We start from the raw sequence: 6,681 nt of genomic DNA, 5'->3' as shown, positions 1-6,681 counted from the left end.
GTGACGTTTGAGGAGTGAAGCACAGACGTCAACGCGACGACACAAATTTCTCTCCGTGAGGACATGGGGAACCCATATATCGAGCTTCGAGGTAAAACCGAGGCCTTTCAGGTGGTCATAAACAGTTGAATTCGATAAATTTAACCTCTCACCGATCTCACGTGTTGTTATTCGTCGGTTTGCATCAACTAATGCCTTTATCGCGTCTTTATCAGCTTCAACCGGCCTTCCAGAACGTGATGCATCTTCGACATCAAAATTGCCGGATCGAAATTTTGCAAACCAGTTCTGGCACTGGCGTATTGTCAACACATCTTCTCCATACACATCGCTTAATTTCTTTCTGGCTTGAACAGCATTTTTACCTTTTCTATAGTAAAAAAGTAAAATATGACGAAAATGCTGCTTATTGCTCTCCATATTTAAAAGGGCACCGACCAAAAACTACTGCGTAAAATCAATTGAACTTATTCACACACAAGCCTTGCTATATCAGTTTTCAAAACATATAATGACAATGCGACTTAAGTGTGAAGTTAACTGTGAAAAAATACAATTAAATCCTCTGTCGGGAAAAAACGAAATTACTTTCCGAACAACCCAATATATAATGTTATTACTATTGATACCATAGTAACATTTATATAAGTTGCTACTACTGTAAATTATGTTTGGCACCGTAAGTAATTCTAATTTTCTATCTGTGTAAAACATATATGTTTTTTGCTTTTGATCGTAGATCAGATATATCTTCGACAGAATTCACGATTGGAACATGTTAAAGAGTCAGGAGAAACTGAAAATAATACAAAAGTACGCAGGCAACGCGAGATTGTACACGATATAATTTTTCTATAAAAATTCAATCAGAATATATCGATTCCTTTGCAACGTTCAATTTCATTCTCTGACACGCATATTTTGACTGACACGTTATTACATTACTCACACGCATTTCCGGTGAAATATCCAATTTAACTACCTCCAAAAAGCGTATCTTTGATTGCAACTTTCCCGTCGTTTATGCCCTAAAAAATATTTCGTTATTAAAATCAACGATGCCCCTCCCAAAAATTTCTATTATTTTAAAATCATACGTCCGTGTGACTCTGATATGTTAAAATTGTAGTAAATAAGACCGTTTTATATATTTTGCAAAATACATAACAATCTATGCTTTAGCTTTGGCCATTTTCTTTATGCTGGCATATATAGTGATATGCGATGATTCTTATCGCGTATGCACTGCACACTTGCACTCTGTTCCAAATCACCAGATAATGCAAAGATCTTTCCAAATTTTACTCAAAAGAGGAAAAGCACCAAGGGTTGAGTGTAATATCACAAACATTTTCGACAGTTACCGTATAAAAAGAATATTTGATAAAAGCAAGATTCCGAGAAACATTAAGCAACGTATACTTTATGAGAAATTAATTTGTGCCATCTACGTTCATCTTCAAGTTATGGAGTTAATATTAGCCGTTAGTTTTTTGCTCCTATCGCGCTCGAAACTTATTTTGCGCGGGTAATGCTTGATTCAGACTCTCGATCAGGTTATAATTAGATCACACCCATATTAAGCTGGACTCCATCCTACTGTCACAAATTGACCGCTCACTAATAAAAAAAATGTAGGACTGTTTAAGTGCTTATTAGTTGCTCAGTTCTTTATTTTGTTTCTTAAACGGTTTAATATAAATCATATGTAGAATAGTCGTGCGAAAGGAATAACTACATAAATATGCTATTGATGCTATTTTGTTATTTTCTGATAGCGTGAAAAAATTAGGAATAATAATATTCTTAAAGAAATATCACCTCATACAAAGTACCTGATAAGTGATAATATTTCATTGAGAAACGCTTTATCTCCTCCTACTTTTTGTTATCTTAGAGCAACAAAATAGCAACAATTAGGATTACAGACTTAAAAGCCATAGAGAATGAAGCTTTTTCCTCGAACATATTTAAGAATCTTCGCAGAAAGGTTTGAGCGCAAAAGACCTGGACATCTTAGCAATAGATTGATAATGAACAGTGCATTTTGTTATTGAAGTTTGAATAATATTTTTACGACCAGTTTCGCGACCTACTATTTTATATTATTAGGATTCGGTGTGGCCGCAATGAGCTTCTCTTAATTTCGTGTAAGTGCGATTTGTAATAAGAAGGGTACGCAGTTATCATTTATTCTAAATCTCCGTTCATTCCTCGTGAAGGCAAAAAGCATGTAATTAAGTTTGATAACGCTAGTTTCGTGTGCAGTTACACAACGCGGCGATTTTATTAGATGATCCATTGGAGCTAAATTCGTTGCCATTATGTCTTTTGAATTATATTATATATTTCTGAGCAACTATGCCGGTCAGGACGTCATAGATACGAGCACCGGCATTTGTCAGATCACGTAATTATCATATCATAACCACTTGTATTGCTGTAGCGTTTTTAAAACACACGGTGTTCAAAAAGTCCCTGGATGGTCTAATATTTTAGAAAGTAAATATTTTACAAAAAAATATTTTCGGCCAAAGTTATAGTGTTCAAAAGAATCTATCTAATGATTTACATAGTTTGACCTTGGACAACCTCGGGATGTTTTGAACACCCTTTTTCAAAATATAAATCTCCAGATTTAGAACTTAATAAATTTTTTTACTAAATTTCCATAAATATGAACTGGAATATAGTATACCAGAATTAAACTAATGCTAACATTTAAAAAATTTATATTTTAATTTTTATACTTATAATTTTTATACTTTAGTTTACTGTAATCTACTGAAAAAAATTTCTATTTTTTAAACATTTGTAAAAATGTTATTTACAAAATAACATTTTAATAAATATATTTACTGAAATTAAGAAAATTTTTTTCAATGTATAATATATATTTATTTGAATTCGACAAAAATCAAAAGACTACAATGAGAAAAAAATAAACAAATTTATTTGTAAGATACAAAGTTTATTTCTCTGTGAAATAAGATTTATCTCTATGAAATAAATTTCCCACAGATAAATTTGAATGTATGTTGTTCTCCGTATGACTGGAACAATCGTCCATCTAACGATATCACATCTATGTCGTTTGTTGATTCGTGCGTACACGCGCATTACAACAGATATAGCACGCAGTGTTACGCGGCGCTTTTGTGGATGCAGAAATCATTACTATTCGTAATGCTAAGAAGTAACAGAAATAGCACGGTTGATAACGGTTGACGGTTTAACGGTTTACGGTTAATTCCAGGCATTATTAGAAGTTTCGCTATGGTAAGCTAACAGACGTTGTGAGATAGTTACTTGCATTTTAGTACGAATATCGCATTAAGTAAGAATATTGATTGTAGCTCATGAGCACGTCCATATCCTACGTCATGCTCCTTCTTTCGGTTCGGGGGCAACAGAATAAACTACGCGGAGGAATATAGTCGTGTTTAACGATGGTGATTAGCATGTCGCGGAATATATGCGTATATAGCATGTTACGTATTAATTCTTTACAGAAATGTTTAAATAAATTTTGTCGGAAAACAACTATCTCTTCTTCTTCGAGATTATTCCCATCATACGTAGTCTACGATCAATGAAGAGTGAAATATTTCTTTCATTTTAAAAAGTAATATCAATATCGATAATACAAATCAATATCAGTGTCGATCAAAGCATAAAATTTATAAATCAATGAATAAATGCGCGACATTTTCATGAGCAAAGATATCACTGTGATGCACGATGTTGTTGCGAAGTCAAATCGAACGGAAGCAGTTTGAGCCATTTGTAGCAAGCTCGACCTTTGCGTTTGCGTCGAGAAGAGATATCTATATTTCCAGAAAAAAATGTATGCAACAATGTTATACGCGCCGCTCTAATTCCAACATTATCTCGATAGCTTATTTACGTTGTACAGCGAGCGGAAAAAAGAAATTGAGGAAATTCGATCGCCTTTTTATTCACTTGTAGTTGCTGACGATGCGTCTTAAATTAGTCACACTAGTACTTCGTTTCGTTCGACGATGCAAATCATCCTGTAAATAACACTGCGAATTTGAGAAAAAAGTAAGGTCCATTAAGTCTCTCTCTAATTTCGACTACATATTGGGAGACTCGAAACTTTGCGCCGTCACAATCGACATACGCAATAGCCGTTTAGCCGTTTCTCCGACGATGGAATTCGTCGGAGAACATTTCTCTAAGCTAAATCGGTATCTTATGTTAGTTCTCGGTTTATGGCCTTATCAGCGTTTAAAAGTTCTTCAGACTAAAGAAAATTTGAGTGGTTTTTTTCCCAAACGTTGCTCTTGTCTTTCTTGTTAAGTCTGGTAAGGTTAAAGTGTGGTAAAGGCCATTTCTTTTTTAAATCAAGTTTGGGATTTTATTCATTCGTGTGAAGGATTCATCTCGAATTTAACGATTAAAAGTTACACTAGTAATAGGAATTTACGATGTTATTGCTCAATGGACGATTTCCACAACAATTCCATAAACTAAAACATTCGTGTTTTTCTCTATACTACAAACCTTCAGCGAGAGTGTTGGTTTCGGTTTAACACCTTTCTCGTTGGTTTCAAATTAACACCTTTCTCATGAGAGAGTGCAGCATTGGTCTTATCACCAAAGTTATGGCATTTAACGTGATTAACGACGTTTTCATTATAAAATACAACGGATTCCTCCTAATCAATGATAATGAAAGTATTGCTTTTAACTTACTCAAGATTCCGTCATCTCGAGCTTTTTAATCGTGTTATTTTCGAACCATTTCTAATGTGAATAGTAGATATTAATTAATCCGTCCGGTGTATCATGAAGACTCTATAGAATGTTACTATATAAAAATGATGAAAACTGAGATAAAACATGAAAAAGAGAAATTTCCAATTTAACTATCCCCATAAGTGTAAGTTAGACTACAATTGCTTCATCGTAATACGTTCATCATCTGAAAAAATATTTCATTATTAAAATCGAGGATCTCTCTCTCAGAAATCGTAAATATCGTCACGCGACCGCGTGACTCTTACATGTTAAAGTCGTAATAATAAGAGTGATTTGCATATTTCGTCTGAAATATATAACGTAATAATCTACATGCTTCAGCTTTTGTAATTTTCGTTACGCTGGCAAACATATTAATATGTTGTATGCCGATTATGCTCGACATGATCGTACCGATGAAATAATCTCGGCTGCGAACGCTTCTATTTGTAACGGAACTCTTCGTTAATCGGGATGCGTATTTTTACGCTATTTTTATGTATTGCCTCTTAAGTAATTACGCCGGTTACGCCACGGTTGCGGCCGTCGCAAAGATTCTTGTCCCGTACGTACTGCAAATCTGCGCTCTATTCCAGATCAACAGGTAATGTAAAAATCTTCCTAATTTTTGTGATGGAAAAAAGGGAGTAATAAATTTAATAACATCGACATATTTTCAACAGCTACTGTTTAGAACGAATATTCAATAAGAACATATTGCAAAAACCGTGGGACAATAAGCAACATATATTTTAAAAGAAATTTATTTGCGCCATACATATTCACCGCCGAGCTATAGAATTAGTATTGGGGTGCTTTTCGCTTTTCTCGCGCTAGAAACTTGTTTGCACGAGTGAAACTCGATTAATACTTCTCGGTCAGGTCACGATCAGACTCTTGTCAGATCAAATATCTTTTCCATGAAATTCAATGCTTATATGAGTTTGCACTCGTATCGCCGATCACGGACAAATCAACAGTCACAACATCAGACAATGCAACAGTCACATGTATTTATAGATAATTATAAAATTTTGTTTTATTCACAGGTTCTAGAATTAATCTTACAAATTCTCTTTCTTCTTTCCGTTTTTTAAACATCTGCCATATCCAAAATGTTGCGTTGCGTTTTTTTCATTTGAGACGTTTCCATGCTATTTTTCGTCATCCAAAATTAAAACAATTTTAGTGAGTCAAAATTTGAAAAACATTTTAAAACAATATATTTGACGGTACTGCAAGTGAGTGACGGAAGATCGTTAAATGATCGAGAAGTATAAATGAAGTGGAAAATCCATGACCAGGACGTGATCTGACTGTGCTTTGACCGTATAGTAGGGATCGCCCCTCACTAATCCGAAATAATTCTCACAATTAATAAGTCGTTAGTTTTACATATACCCGTTAATTAAAGTAAATTGAATAAGTTAACCCTTATATGCATGAATTTTTTTTTATTATTGAATTATTTTTTTGTAGGTTCATTGGTAGTCCCAGAAAATGAGAAAAATATTTAAAAAAATCTGAGACATATGTTGAACATTGTCTTTTTGCTTTTTGGATTGTATATTTCGTTCTAAGGAAGAATTTGGTTTTCCATGTTTAGGTGTGTCTTTGATCATGACAAAGAGGAAAAATAAATATGTTGCAAATTTGCAACACTATGCATTTAAGAGTTAAAATAGAAAATAAAAATAAGAATAATTCGCTTCACAAACAGATAAGACTAAAGTCCATATGAATAGTTGCTGCTTGAGAAGAAGTCTCTCATGAGATATACAAATCTAAATTTAATATCGATTTTGAGTCGCCCGATTAAATGACACATGTGACATTATATTAGGTTGGGGAAAAAGAAATCCATTATTTTTACGTGAATTTCAAGACTTTATTTAACATGTTTCGGATTGTCCGATT

The sequence above is a fragment of the Dinoponera quadriceps genome, unplaced genomic scaffold (assembly GCF_001313825.1).
Source record: "Dinoponera quadriceps isolate SergipeBrazil2010 unplaced genomic scaffold, ASM131382v1 scaffold830, whole genome shotgun sequence".
Taxonomy (NCBI): domain Eukaryota; kingdom Metazoa; phylum Arthropoda; class Insecta; order Hymenoptera; family Formicidae; genus Dinoponera; species Dinoponera quadriceps.
The sequence above is the reverse complement of the archived record's forward strand: the minus strand, read 5'-3'. Positions refer to the sequence as shown.